The sequence below is a fragment of the Orcinus orca genome, chromosome 1 (assembly GCF_937001465.1).
Source record: "Orcinus orca chromosome 1, mOrcOrc1.1, whole genome shotgun sequence".
NCBI lineage: Eukaryota > Metazoa > Chordata > Mammalia > Artiodactyla > Delphinidae > Orcinus > Orcinus orca.
Window position 1 is genome coordinate 160,881,701 of NC_064559.1, and position 15,939 is coordinate 160,897,639.

Below are 15,939 nucleotides of genomic sequence, written 5' to 3' on the forward strand. Positions count from 1 at the left end.
ATAGAAATAAGGATAAATTACATTGACTGTGGACTTTGTTTTAGGTGCAGCCATTATCTCTTTAGTCTTAACAGCCTTCTCTTATTCAGGGAAGGAAACAAAGGTTTGGGGCTCTTAGGTGACCCACCAAGGTCACACAGATAGTAAGTGGCAGACGGAGGACTCACACTTGGGGCTGTTCAGTTTCAAAGCCGAGTGCTTGAACACTACTCGTCCTAGACCACTTCCACTGCTCCCCACTTGCAAGTAAAGTCTGTGCTTCCACAACAGAGCTAAGGGTTCCATTCTCTCAAGTGACAACAATTGGACCAAACCTGCCATGTTAAGTTGCCCCAACAGAGCCAGTGAGAGCAGGGGAAGTGGGGATACGGATCTCCTGTGCTGAAGTTTAGCAAGTGAGCCTAAGCCACTGGCTTAATCTTTTGCAATCTTTGACTCAAAAAAACTTACTTTGCAGTTGTGGTTAGAGGTAATTTCAAATACGTTCCAGATGTGACTAGAGGCTGGTGAGCAGCTCTTGGGGCAAGAGGGCGCTGGGCCATGTGCGCATAGCACCCAGGGCTGGCTCAGGAAGTGGGTCTATCAGCTGAAAAGGTAACAAGCTTCCTTTTGCCTCTGGCCAGAGGAAACACGGGGGTAGCAGGGAGAGGGCTGCAGCTGACTTGAGCTGGGTGGCTGGGGAGGAGGTAGGGCAGCTCCCAAAGGGGAAGCAGCCCGCTGTTTCTGTGCAGTGTGGCACAGGATGCGTGATTTCTGGAGCCGGATAGATTTGGGTCTGCACTTGATTGGCAGTAGCTGGTAAGTAGTTTAATTCCTGTAGGCCTCAGTATACTAATCTATAAAATGGGGCTTGATACCTGCCTTATAAGGCTGTTTTAAGAATTAGGGAGGAAGTATGCAAAGAATCTGAGACAGAAAATGTTGGCTATTATGCTTTTATTTTGGGCCAGGAATAATAATTAAATCAATAGTTTTATAATTTTTTTCCAGCTCTCTCTTTCTTCTCAAAAGTTTCTGAATTTTTTGTTTGTTTGTTTGTTTTGGCTGCATTGGGTCTTAGTTGTGGCATGCAGGATCTTTGTTGTGGCACGTGAACTCTTAGCTGTGGTATGTGGGATCTAGTTCCCTGACCAGGGATTGAACCTGGTCCCCCTGTATTGGAAGCGTGGAGTATTAGCCACTGGACCACCAGGGAAGTCCCCAAAAGTTCCTGAATATTTAAAGAGAGTGGATCCCAAGGAGTATTATTAGGTTTCCTGAGTGGTATTGGTGGATGGGGATGCCAATTGCTCTACAAATAGGAGATACAGAGGGCATGGTAGGAGTGGCTACAGGAGGGGAAGGAATCTAGGGAAGGTGCAGGGAGGAGGAGAGAGGTAGCAGCAACTCTAGGGAAAAGAACTTGGGGGAACCAGAGAGACTTCCAAGGATGAGTTAGAGGAGGTTTTGCTTTGTGACGTGGAATGTAAACCTCCCACTCCGGCTCCATTAAAGAAGCCTTTGGTAAAAGGCTTCTATCTTACACATCAATGCTTTTAGAGTATGGTTTGTGATATCCATTGACAACAGGCTCCAGGATAAGAATGGCTGAGAGTGGCCAGTTTATTTAAGTTACTTCTGAGGATCTGTGTGTTGGGTAGGGTGACTGTGTGCCCTCTGGGTGTTGCCCAGAATGACGAACTGAGCAGACCCATGGAAATGGTCATCTGGCTTGCTGGATTGAGTTGATTTGGAGTTCAAAGAGCTGTTTTTCTCAGTAGCCTCTGTGAATGGGATGAAATTGGTGGAAGTATGTATGGGTAAAGGTGATGATGTTCAATTTGGGGCTCAAATCTGGAAACTCTGAAAAATTTCAAGGAAAGACCAGCATTTTGTAGGCATCTTCTTCAGTGTTACATGTAGAGTAAGGGTGCATAAAGAAGGAAGAACTCTGGGGGGCCCATTTTTGTCCTGGAGGATAGGACATAGAAAGTCCTACTTGTCTGCCAGTGATGATAATTAATCCACCCTGCTCTCTGGTTGTCCTGGAAGGAGGTCTGCACAGAGTGGGGAGCAGATAGAGGGAGCCCAGGCCTGGAGTCTGGGCTCTGCCACTCTTCTTGTGACGGTCACCAAGTCATTCAGCCTCTCAGGTCCCTCTGCCTTAGAAAGAGTCAACAAATGGCCCTTGGGAAGATCTAAGAAGTCATCTTGAAAGTGCCTTGTAAACTAGGAAATGCTACCTAAGTACACAGTATGATACAAATATGATAAAACTCAAGGCTCGACCTTGGCTCTGATGTTTTCTAGTTAGGTGACCTGGAGCACCTCCTGTGACCTCTGAGAACCTCTGTTTCTCTGAAGGAAAGGAGAGGCAGCAGTACTGACTCTGCTGGGTTGTTTTGAAGAGTATCATTGGCCAAAGTGTTTCATAAATGATACAGTGCAATAAATGTAAAGGTTACTGCAACTGCTTTCACTACTTATGAATTTTATATTGATATCATGCAGATTAAAGAAAAAAAATGAAGCCCTTATATTAAACACTATGTAGGACACAGAGCCTTTTAATGCCCTGTAACACTCACTTCCAGTAAGAGGAAGAAGGTGAGCCTTTCTGAAATGAAACATGCTTCCAAACCGTTTTATTTGAACTTAATTTTACTATGTGGCTAGTGTGGACAGAGCTCTTCTGTGGGTAGCACATGACTCACTCCTCAAGCTTTTCCAACAGCAGTGAAAAGTTACAGCTATTTGATTTCCCCAGTAAGGAGTTATTAGCGGTAATAATTCCTGAGAATATTAGGTTAGGTGTGGCCGTGCCTGTTCTCAGGAAGGCCCAGGCTTGAGTACAGTAAATACTTCATGATAACTCACTGGCTAAACAAAACACATACAGAGACCTGGGGCTCCGAGCCCTGACTGAGGTCGCCTTGCTGAGTCAGCCCACCAGCCTCTGGCTTGGTCATCCCATCATGGGCGCTACACCCTGCACCAGTACAGCACCAGTACAGCTGCTGGACAGAGGCTCCTGCAGGTCCCTAAACTCAACATGTCCTGAAGCAAACAAAGCATCGCTTCCTTGACCTTCTACTCCTTCTTGATTCCCTGTCTGGTTAGCAACACCCCTATCTCCCTAGTCCCAGAGTCTCATGATTTTAAGGTTACAATAGACACCACCCTCTCACTTCCTAAGGCCAATCAGGGCTGGACTATGGCCAGCTGGGCAAATCACCTTGCCAACATTTGCTGTTTGTCACTCTCTCTTGTAATTGCACTGCTGTCCCATTTCAGGCCCTCAGCATTCTCATGTGGACCATGGCAATTTTGTTTGCTTTTGCAAATCTTTGCTAATCTTACTTGGATCTAGTTGTCCTGCCCACCTTTAGTGTGTCCTTCCGTACGCTCCTCTCCCTACTCATCAGCATTCTGAGCTTCGAAATGCACAGGTCTGGGCACCCTGCGCCCTGCTCACAAGCCTGCCATGGCTCCCTACTTACTGCCTGTAGAATTTTGTTTAAATTCCTTGGCCTGGTACTGTAAGCCCTCCGCAATCTGGTCCTTTTTGATCATCCCTTGTACCTTGTTCCTTAGTTACACTCAACTACTTGCTGTTTCCTACACTTAGTTTTCCGTTTTCTGCACACATCAGATCTCTGCCCATCCTCCCACGAGACCCCAAACTGGTGCCTCTATCAGGAGTAGGCCCTTAGCTGCAGGTAAATGTCTTTTTAACCTACATGCCCACAGAATATTCTGCATCTTATGTTAGCCCTTATTATATACACTGTGCCGTGAAATATAAGTATCACAGGTAGGGGGCAGCACAAATGATACTTTCTCAGAAAGGTCACCTCTGAGCTCTCTCTTTTTAAAGTATATTTCTCCTATCACTCTCTTTCATAGAATCTCCTTCTTTTCCTATAGAATATTTAACAATGTTTATAATTTTGTACTTGTATGTATGCTTATTGCTTAATATTTGCCTTACCTACTGCATTGTGAACTCCCTTGTTTGCATAGGCATGAAGTATGCCAGTATGTTTATGTCTATCACCAGGGCTTAGCAAAAGTGCCTGGCTCGTAGTAGATGTTAAATAAATAATAAATAAGTAAATAAACAAAATAAATGTCTTCAAGCCTACCTAGATTGTCAACTTCTTGAGGTTGTCTTTGCATTTCACCATTCCGTCTAGCTCAGTCCTTCTTCTGGTAGGTGCTCAACCAACAATAACTGAATTGGATTTTAATTTTAGGTCTTCGTTTCTTTCTGTTGAGTGAGGAAATTACTATGGCTGACTTGTTGGCCTTTGGATTTGTTCATGAAAGAAAAGGGATGGAAAAGTATGCAATTAGATAGCCTTTGATCGCATTCTAGTAGATTTCCACATGGGAGACCCCCAACATGCTTCCCAATAAAAAGCCTTTACGGGGCTTCCCTGGTGGTGCAGTGGTTGAGAGTCTGCCTGCCGATGCTGGGGACACGGGTTCGTGCCCCGGTCCGGGAAGATCCCACATGCCGCGGAGCGGCTAGGCCCGTAAGCCATGACCGCTGAGCCTGCGCGTCCGGAGCCTGTGCTCCGCAACGGGAGAGGCCACAACAGTGAGAGGTCCGTGTACCGCAAAAAAAAAAAAAAAAAAAAAAGCCTTTTCACGGTAAAGCAGATCAACACTGTGGCTGTTAGCAGCAGAAATAATTACCAAATTTCTGACATGAGTCTGTTTATCCTGCTACTGTCAAGGGTAATCATATTAGTTTAAGAAAACCCTTTTGCCTTGATTCTAAGTGTTCACATGTGAAAATGTGGTCAGGTGTGGATTCTGGCTGTGAAATTAACATGTGTAGAAATTTATGTATGTGTTCATGTTGTGGAAGACCCATAACTTTAATGAGGGCAGGACACGATTTATTTGTGAATTAATTGATCAGAGTGTTCAACCATTCATCTATTTGTTTATTGTTTTGTTCTTTTATTTTTAATTACTCATTTGTTTGCTCACTTGACAAGTCCCAGAGGGGTAATTGTGGGCTTAGCCGAGTCAGGGCTATAAGCAAAAACACAACGTGTACCAGTACCAGCCCTCAGTGAGAGCTCGGTGAGAGCTCAGGGTGCATAAAGTGATCACAAAAGGCTTCATGGAGAAGTCAATATGAAGAAAAAGGATTCTTCCCTTTGATCAATAAAGGGAAAATGGGATCTCCATTCACTAATTTTACATTGCTCTTCCTTGTTGGGTTCATTTGGTCATTGACCATATTGTGTGTGTACATGTGTGTGTGTGTATAAGCTGTGTATGTGAATATGTATACATTTTGTATGTGTGTGTATGTATACAGTGAACTAGTCATGCCTAAATTCTGGCTGTGGAAGAGATGAAGGAAATTAACATTTCTAGCTTTCAAAATCCATTATTTAGCAAGTGATTATTTTTTCCTTGTAAACTGTAGAACTCATCATTCACATACTCTACTGAGAGGAAAGCCAGCATGCAGTCAGATGAGAGCACTGCTGGATGGCTGGGGTAGGAGGCCCAGCATGGGTCACTCAATCTTCTCCCTCTAAAGAGTGTCTAAGGCATTGAGTTATATTATATAAAATCTACTGGCTGAAATTATTACCTTTATCGTCTCCCTTTCATCTTTTTCTTTTAACTTTCAAAGTTTTATTTACTAGACCCATGTAATTAATATATCAAGAAGCAATCAAAATATAACTAGCAGTGGGCATAATTCTCCATGCATACGATCCCAGCAGATGAACAAGAATCTACCAATACCCATGTGGGGAAAGAGTTCGCACCTCCTAACGTCTCTAAACTTGCAAGCAGGGTCCTCCAAAGGGTCTCCTGGAAGCTTTGGCCCAGATCACAAAGGTAGTAACCAGATCCCTAATGTGATTCCAGGCATGTCTGAAATATTTCAGGCCCATCAGATAGTGCATAAGATGAAGAAGTAAACACCCATGTGCCCATCATCAGCATATGAATAAAATGTTATAACTATTATGGAAGTCCTCTGTTACCCCCTCTTTAATTGCATTTCACCCCCTCCCTACCCCACCCCTTTTGGCTTTGTGGTGATCACTTTCAGCCTGCCATCATTTTCTAAAGCCCATAGGGTATAATTTGGTTTGTATGAACTTTTAGATTCAGTTACTCAACAAGAAGAGTTTCCAGTTCCTTTGCATTTTCTGCCTTGGATTATCACCATTTTTTTTTTTATTAGTTGATCTGACCCTTGGAAGATAATTTAAACTTGGCTGAAGTGTTTAAGTAGGTGGTTTCAGTTAGAGTATGTTGTCCCACAGAGACCACGGTCAAGCTCCTCATTAATTCAGTTCATGTATTGTGAATAGCAATATGTGTGGGAGGCACCAGGATGATGTAAAAATGGAAAAGTGGGTTATTAATCCTGGAGGGAGGTTAATGAACAGAAATTTGGGGAGCATAATGGTCATCCAGCTATTTTAGGGGCTCTCATTCTCCTTCATACTCCTGACTCCTGATTGGTCATCAAGCGTTTTCAATTCCTCTTCTTAAATATCTCTCAAGAGGGAGACGCAGGTCTCCCTCTTCATCGCATACACAGGGCCTCTGTGTATTCAGGCCCTCAGCACTCTGGCCTGCTCTGTTGTAATAAGTCCTTAACTCACTTCATGCTGCTGCTCACTCCCCTCTAATTCTATTCCTTTTACTGAATCCAGAGAAATCTTTCTAAAACAAAAATCAGAGTAGGTTACCTCATTTTTCTTAACACCTTTCAATGGCTCCCCATGGCCTTCAGGGTAATACCTGGTATTCATAGTCGGGGTCCCTGCCCACCTCTGTGCATCCTCTCTCTGTCTTCTCCACTTCCCACTCTTGCTTCAATCAGGTTGAGCTCCGTGTGGTTTTTTCCTCTCGTGTAGATGTGCCTGTGCCCGCTGTGAACTCCTACTTGTCCTTCAAGGTTTAGATCTAGTGTCACTTCTTCTGCGAAACTTTCCTTGATTGCCCCGTTCTGAGTTCTCATAACACCCACAGACTCTTCCATCTTTGCACTTAATAAATTTTCTTGTAGGGTTTTATTTGTCTGTCTCCCTCTCTGGACTGCAGGTTCCTTAGAAGGTAGGATTGTTGTTTATTTCTCAACCATAGCACCCCTCACCTTGCCTAGCTTGATCCACGTTTGTGAAATGGATGAATGCACGCATGCCTGAAGCTAGAGGAGGATAACTGAGTCATTCCCCCACTTGAATGTAAGCTCCAAGAAGGATGGGTTTCTGACTGTTTTGTTCTCTGCTGTAGCCTCTGCACCGAGCACCATGCATGGCACATAATTGGCATTCAACGAACAGTTGATGAGAGAATGAACTAAGACTTCTTCTGTGTGACTCCATAGGGTAGATGTCTGACAGTGGGTAGAAATTCCAGGAATATTATCTGGGGGATCTGTTCTAGCCTTGCAATTTACCAGCAGGAGGCTCAGTCTTGTGCAGCCCTTGAGCCAATGTAAATCAGGTCTAGCAGCATGATTTTCACTCCCTTCCCACTGGATAGTTTTCAAAACACAGTCTGTGGACCACATGGGAAGCACCTGCACCAGAGTCGCTGAGGTGCATATTAATATTGCAGGTCTCTGGGTCCTGCAGTAGACTAGCTGAATCAGAATTTCTGGGGTGGCTCCAGCAATCTGTTTTCCACTTGTTTCCTGTGGAGACTAGGAAAGTTCAACAATGGCATTGACTACACTGGAAGGGTAATAAATACCTCATCAGTGCAGGAGATCTAAAAGAGGTTGAGCAAACTAGTTAGGGTAACACTAGGCTGACTCTCCCACTCACCCCCTAAATAGTACATGAACAGCACAGTGTAGGCACTCAGTAAAATTTGCTGAAAAGAATGAATGGGTCCAAAACTTGTTCATACAAAATCACATAAACACATGTTAAGTGATGCTAGGTGTTTGTTCTTTATCTGTATACTTCGGAAAGACTGAACAATTTATATGAGCCAACAATCAGACCTGGTTTGTTTTTGGACTTGAATTTCCCTTTATATTCACAAATAACACTACAGGCAGGAAGTCATTAAATTTCTCCTATAAAAGTGACTTTTCTGAGCATTACAAAATCCCAGTAAAGTTGAATCCCTTAAAGTTCACTTGAAGTTGACCTGGAAAAAAAGAAAATGGGCCTTGAAATTGAGGAATCACAGTTGTAATGACCTTAATGGATTTACAAACCACTCACTCAGGAAGGAGGATGTGAAGATATATAAACATGGCACGCACAACATAAACATTTTATTTCATTTGGCAGGAGATATCTTTAGGGAGGGTGATGGGGGGGCTTGTTTCCCCTTCTTTTTGGCGTGTTTCATCTTTAATATTTACAAAGCATTGGCATCTTCAAGGATACCTAGACACTTTTCTTCCTGGGATCTTCCTTTCCAATCGTTAGAAATACCAGCAGCAGAAAGAATCAAGAAATCTTTGTTAGGCTGGGAATGCCTTTTCAAAATAAACTGGGAAACTTCCTGACTCTTACTTTTGGAATTTTCAGCAGGTGATCGTGGAGCCCTCCAAGGATGTACTTTTTGATCCAGTGAGCACGGAATCATTTTTACCCTTCTGGCTTTAACACATTTCAATATCTGTGTTTTCTATTTATTTGGATATTTGAAGGAGATGATTAAAATACTGTCACCTTGCTAAGTATCATTTGATCTTCAAGGATATAGCCTGATATTGCTGAATATTACCTCCTCGTACCTCATCTCTTTCACTTAATGGGGGGCACACTCTAGAGGGGGTTGAATGGCTCCCCCCTCCCCCCCAAATATATACCTACTCAGAAAGTTTTTTTAAAAAATATTAATTAATTAATTTTTGGCTGTGTTGGGTCTTTGTTGCTGCGCGTGGGCTTTCTCTAGTTGTGGTGAGCGGGCTCCTCATTGAGGTGACTTCTCTTGTTGAGGAGCACAGGCTCTAGGTACGTGGGTTGCAGTAATTGTGGCATGCAGGCTCAGTAGTTGTGGCTCCTGGGCTCTAGAGCGCAGGCTCAGTAGTTGTGGCGCATGGGCTTAGTTGCTCCGCGGCATGTGGGATCTTCCCCGGACCAGGGCTCGAACCCGTGTCCCCGCACTGGGAGGCGGATTCTTAACCACTGCCCCACCAGGGAAGTCCCTACTCGGAACCTTTATAGGTGATCTTATTTGGAGAAAAGGGTCTTTGCAGTTGTAATTAAGGATCTCAATATTAGATAATCCTGGGTTATCTGGGTAGGCCTAAGTCCAGTGATGAGTGTCTCTAGAAGAAAAGGAGAAGATAGACACAGGAGGAGATGATGTGAAGACGGAAGCAGAGATTAGAGTGATGTATCCACTAGCCAAGGAGAATCAAGCATTTCTGGCAGCCACTGGAAGCTAGGAGAGAGGGACTGTTTGTCCCTCAGAGCCTCCAGACATGCTAACACCTTGATTTCAGACTTCTGGCCTCCAAAACTATGAAAGAATACATTTCTGTTGTTTTAAGCCACCCAGTTTATAGTAATTTATTAGGGTTGCCCTAGGAAACTACTACTCTATGCTTTGGACCCAATCTCTCCACCTTTCTGCCACCCTACTCTGCCATAAGGCTAGACTTATCCTAAGTTTGAGGCCTCCTGCTTTGGTGAGGGATCTTATTCCACAGTCTGCGCTGGGCAACCAGACTTTGAGAACAACCATGGTTGTCTTGGGGCAGAAAATGTTGAAAAATAGCTAACATTCCTTAGTCACTTATTATTTGTCAGGTGTTGTTCTGAGAGTTTTACCTGCATTGTCTTATTCAGTCTTCACAGTAGATCTCTGCAGTTGGTTCCATTATTTTCTTCCATTTTCAGAGGCTCAGAGGATTTACCTATTACATGTTTAGGCAATTATAGAGTTGAGAGCAGAGCTGAGCTCTGAACCTCGGTCAACCTCACTCCGAAGTCTTTTCTCCAAATCATTTGGAATTTCAAGGAAAACAGAGAGCCCCTGGAGGGCCAGGGCCTGAGCAGAGCTTTGGCATTCACAAGGGCGCCCCTGGACATCTGTGTGACTTCTTAGGTTCTAGAAATCTCTGTACTGTGCTTGAGAAGGGGATGACGGACTAACTCAGAAAAGGACTCCCAGGTTGAGTGACTCAAATCTGATTTTTATTTAAATCCCCAAACGTTATGAATAAATCATTATTAGCACTATTACAAGTTACTTCAAGTCATGGGATATTGAGGTTGAGGGTTGCTTTGCTGGCGAGATGGTCCAGCCTTTTATGTTTAATGTTTTACATGATAGTGTGGCTGCAATATCACTCCCTCCTCTTCCCTCCACGTCCCCTTAACACTTTCTTCCAAAATCTACTGAACTCATATATGCTTTGCCTGAACTTTTAAATAAGTAGGAATGGCCTCTTCCTTGACTAGGTGGACAGCAGCCCAGGTAGAGATGGCACTTACCAAAGGAGCCAGGAGACCTGCGTGACAGTGAAGACAACACAAGCCCCTCCAAGAACCCTCAGAACCCTTCAGACCTCAGCAGAGTAAGTAGTGGGGAGTCACACTGATTATATGAAGATGGGGAACCCCTATGGATACTTTGTTTACCTCTGTTGCCTTACTGTCCTTTGCACATGATAAATGCTTAGTGGGAATTTGTTGAATAACTGAGAACAATAAAAAGAATGTCTATGTGTCTCAGACTCTAATCACGTAGGAATTCATAGAAGGGGGAGGCCCGTGAGTTAGGGGAAAGTGGAGAAGGCCTGGTTCAGAAAGTGTCACTTCTGACACCTTGGAGAGCTGACCCAACAGTGGGTTTGGCTGTTGTCACTGGGTTGATAGGAGCAGTGGACAGTGTGGGTGCAGCCAGCCAGCTCCACACCTCATTAGAATCAATATTTGCTACTTTGGGGACCTCTGGAGGATACTTGGATGTTATTGGGGGCTGGTCAGAAAAGGATCATGATGTGGTCATCCCAGAGGAAAGAGGATCAATGAGTTCATTTTGGAGGGGAGCAGGTGACTCCCAGATCCAGGTGCAGGTGGTCTGGGCCTCACCAAAGAGGAGGGGGCTTGCTGAGAGCCTGTGTGTTCAGAGAGGATGGGATTCAGCCACAGAATCGTCAACTTGCCCGTTGCCTAGGAAAGGGCACCTTGGACGCCTCTCAGTTGGAAGATATTATCTCCAGATGGAGTCCTATGCCTGCTGGCAAAGTCAACAGTATTATTTGGTAATATTTTGATGTGCTATTTATGTGGGAAGGGGGTTTATTGACATATCTTTCACATCATGCACAAACAGCTCTAACGTTTTCTTTTGAAAGGGACGATAGTGATGAAGATGGAGAATCTTGGAAAGGAACTGAGGGGCAAAGAATGGGCTGGGCATGGCTTTGTGCCCAACACCATGTGTCCTGGTCTGAGCATCCAGGCCAAAGCTTGATTTGCATTCATGCTGCGTCCCTGGTTGGTGAAGCTGGACTTGCTTATCGTCCTGATGAGACTGGCAAAAGCTCCAGACGAGGGGTGACAATGAACGGGAAAACACTGCAGAGGGCAGGGATGGGAGGGGAAGGCTCGGGGGAATTACCCAGGGGTTTCATGTCATGCATTTGTCTGTTCATCATCTCCATTTGGGCAACAACAACTTAAGAGGAGCAAGCAGAGAGGTTCACATTATTTTAGTGACCCCTGAAAAAACTCCCACATCTCTGCTGGGAAATGTGTGCTTCCCCTCCATGCAGCATTTGTTTTAAATATTTAGCTTCCCCACACAGTGGCAAGCTCATTTACCCATTTCCTCTCTCTTTCTCCTTCTCTCCTCTCTCTCTCTCTCCCTTTCTCTGTGTCTCTCCCTAATGAAATCACTTTAGTCAGCACAAATTTGAAGGCAGAACCAAACCCAGTAATAGCATATCTCAGGCTGCTATCAATTTTCCGCCAGAAGAATATTTCAGGACACAAAGTCCTTTGTCTATTTCCAGAAGCTCAATTCAATGACATTACATGAATGACTACAACCCTATAGCATGTTCTGCACCGTTTCAAATTGTAACCTAAAAAAAGGGAATAACTTGGATTGCGGCCAGAGTGTAATGATTTCAGTTCTTAAGAAAATCCAGCAACCATTACACCACATTCAATATTTTCTTGCTGTGGAAATTTAAGAATTGACTCTAATCAAATAGCAAGCCCACCACCCCCATCCTCCATTTTCTTATGGTTCCTGTTACTAACAGGCCTCCCACGTCTGTTTTGGCTTAAAAAAATAAATAAGTTTACAATATGTTTTTAAAAATTGGGCTGAATCAGACAATTGTATATTTTAGAAAATGAAGGCAAAATGTAAAACAGGCTAATCATGATTCCAAATTCAATCTTCAGGGCCCTAATTGATCCCATCCCAAAGGTAACATTCTATCTTAATTGACATGCCGAGATGGTTACAATTATGTAAAATAAAACTGGGCCTGTTGGAAACTCCATGTTTTCTCGTTGAACAGGAGATGGCCAGCTTTTATAATAGTTGATTGCAAAAGGATGCGACCACTTTGCTCATATTTCCTATTTTGGTTTGGCCCTTGTACATGTGCAATGAGGTTCCCCACCCTTCCAGTGAAGTATGGACATCAAGGGGGATTTGATGTCATTATATTTTCCTTGGAACTGAAGGAGGCCTGATAGAAAGGGTCAGCATTTTCAATGTCCATTTTGGAAGTCAGTTAAAAAGAGAGAATGGAAGAGAGAGAGGGGATGAAATCGAACATTTTCCCATTTGTTGGCAGAGGGATATGTCTGCGCGATGGTGACCACACGCGCGAGCTCGTGCTCAGCCTTGATAGGAAACAGATGGCAGCGAGCGAGCACTGAGCACGCGGAGATTATAGAATGCCGGGCCCACGGGATGGACCCACAGCCCTTCTGTCTCTCTGCCGAGGGCACCCCGACTGGGAGGGCAGGGCTCCCTGGGGGCCATACTGGAGGCTGAGGAAGACAGGAGACCTGTTTATGCAATCAGGAAAGGCAGAGGCTGCCTTCGATGGGGTGGAACACCTGTGCCTCTTGGCAGCTTGCCTCCCCGGATGGGTGAACCAAGGGAGCCTGGTGCGTGGTGGTTACTATTAATCACCCTCCTCCTGCCCAGCAGTGCCAGCCACAGGGGCATCTTCTTCTCACGCACGGCGGCGGTGCTTACTCTCTACCTCCCGACAAGACAATGTCATTCTGTCAACATCCACACTGGTCCTGCTTTAGTTTAGAGCGTCAGGTCTCTCCTGCATGGTGGCAGTGGCTTTTCTGACTGGCCTCTCTGCCTCCAATCCTGCTGCCTCCAATTCACAAACCTGCCTATGTGGCAGGTCTAAACCCTGCCAGGGCTCCCCAAGAACCTCAGAAAGGAGAACAACTGCTGTTACTTATTTGTGTAATTATTTGTTTCATGCCTCTTTGGCTGCCAGTTTACTCCTGGATCCTTGGCATCTAGCACAGTGCCAGGCCGTGTGTGTGGAGCCTTGGGGTATTTTTGTTGATTGAATAAAAATGCTCTTCCTTGGGCTTCCCTGGTGGCGCAGTGGTTGAGAGTCCGCCTGCCGATGCAGGGGACACAGGTTCGTGCCCCGGTCTGGGAAGATCCCGCATGTCGTGGAGCGGCTGGGCCCGTGAGCCATGGCCACTGAGCCTGCGTGTCCGGAGCCTGTGCTCCGCAACGGGAGAGGCCACAACAGTGAAAGGCCCGCACAGCGTAAAAAAAAAAAAAAAAAAAAAAAAAAAATGCTCTTCCTTGAGCACTGAGGCCAACTCCCCAACCTAGAGAGCGTTATATACAAGTGTGCTCATATATTCTTCTCTTAGCAAAATATCAGTGCTTTAGTTAACATTTATCACCTACTCTAGACCCATAGAGACAAAGAACACAGTGAAAGAAGTACTCTTCAGGCTGACAGTATAGTCTGGACACACTTAGCTCCTCTGGAAGGGCCTCGAACAGGAGCGGTCCGATAAGCAAAGAATATTATATTTTGCTGTTACTTTTTGAAGACCCTCAAGACCTCAGGGTTGCATGGGTCTTAAATCACCTTGCTCAACAGATTAATTTTGCAGAAGAGGAAAAGGAACCCTGAAGAGGTTATGTGACTTCCTAGGCGATCAGTTGTCAGTTACAGGTAGGGCTGTGATGAGCACCGGGGCTCCTAGCCTGAGGCTCTTGTACCTGTTGGGCTGGAGTCCCAGGTTATTTGGGAAATCAGCGAAATCCCTCCACGGCATCTCCTTTAATTCCATTTCACGTTTACACGCCTCCCCCCATCCATTTCCCATTTATATGTTATTTGTGCTCAAGGCCGCCACGGAAAACCCTGTTCCTGAGAAGCAGCCTGGGACAAAGGAAGGAGAGTCAAGCTTGGAGCCAGAACGACCTGGGCTTGAGTCTAGGCTCTGCTATTTCCTTGCTTTGTGAACTTGAGCAATTTACTTAGTTCTCTGGGCCTCAGTTTCCTCATGATAGCAACCTCACAGAGTTGTTGTGAAGATTGAGTGAGAAAACATATGAAAAGCCTCTGCCATGTTATAGGAGCTTCATAGATATTTAATACATTTTCCTTCCTACTCTTCTTGTACGCTACTGAAACTCACCCGTCCTGAGCTTCTGTGCCATACTCCCCTCCAGGTTATTCATACCATTGCATGTCTGCCCTTCCTTCCTCCCTCTTTGTATCTATCCCAAGGTGACATGTGCATTTTTAAAAAAATTTATTGGAGTACAGTTGATTTACAATGTTGTGTTAGTTTCAGGTGTATAGCAAAGTGATTCAGTTATACATATACATATATTCATTCTTTTTCAGATTTTTTTCCCATATAGGTTATTATAGAATATTGAGTAGAGTTCCCTGTGCTATGTAGGTCCTTGTTGATTATCTATTTTATATATAGTAATATGTGTATGTTAATCCCAAGCTCCTAATTTATCCCTCTTGCCCGCGTTTCCCCTTTGGTAACCATAAGTTTGTTTTCGAAATCTGTGGTTCTTTTTGTTAATAAATTCATTTATATCGTTTTTAAGAATTAGATTCCATGACATGTGCATTTAGATAGACTAAATCTGGAATAATTTATAATAATTTTGACTACTACGTATTATCTAGCATAAAGTATATTTTATAGTTTATTATATATTATGTTTCTATTATATAAAAAATAAAAATACTCTTTGTCAGAGATGAATAAAATACTGGGGTCAGTAGATGAAATAGAAAGGATGCAGCCTTTGGAATCAGAGACGGTTTTGAATCTCCATGTCCCATATTACTAATAACATGTCCTCGGGAAAGCGACTGTAACCTGTGGAAGGCTTAGTTGTCTCTCCTGTAAAATGGAGTTGATAATTTCCACCTCTCAGGCCTGACCTGTGGATGGAATGGAATGATGGCCCCTGCCTGGTACAGGGGAAGTGCTCAGGAAAATGGCTAGTCTCTTCCTAGCACCTGGTACAGACTGGAGCCATCAGATGTAATTTCAACAATTATCTGTTGAATTACATTGCATTTCTGAACCCTAAAGGATTGATTTTAAGGTGGGGTGTCCTGGAGGAGAAGAGGATTTCGCCAACAAACATGCCCTGAATTCCATTATGTGCTAAGAAGTGGAGGTTCTAGATGTGTTCAGTGGATCCCTGTGATCCTTTAGGGGGTTCACAGCCCAGGTATCAGCAGAACATACACATTTCATAGTAAGACACAAGACAACCTGATCTAGGCTAAAAGCCACAAGGGTGCTTCCAACTGAAAGTTTCTTGAGATTGAGAAGAAGGAATTTTTCTTTTGAATGGGGCTGGAGGACCATTATTTCCAGGAGGCACTAGGGTATGAGGTGGACCTTGAAGGAAAGGTAACCAGTCAGAATTCAGAGATGAACCACTTTGGTGGGAAAGCAGAAAGGATGGGCTCACTCATGGATCCTG

The 15,939-nt window shown here is 44.2% G+C and overlaps 1 long non-coding RNA gene across 1 annotated transcript; it reads left to right on the forward strand.

Annotated features, from left to right (window-relative positions):
* The first annotated feature begins 673 nt into the window (after window positions 1-673).
* LOC125961054 (uncharacterized) lies at window positions 674-14,927 on the forward strand. Its single transcript, XR_007471364.1, has 3 exons — window positions 674-798; window positions 10,407-10,522; window positions 11,306-14,927. It is a non-coding gene; the product is annotated as an uncharacterized LOC125961054 (long non-coding RNA).
* Window positions 14,928-15,939: the final 1,012 nt, after the last annotated feature.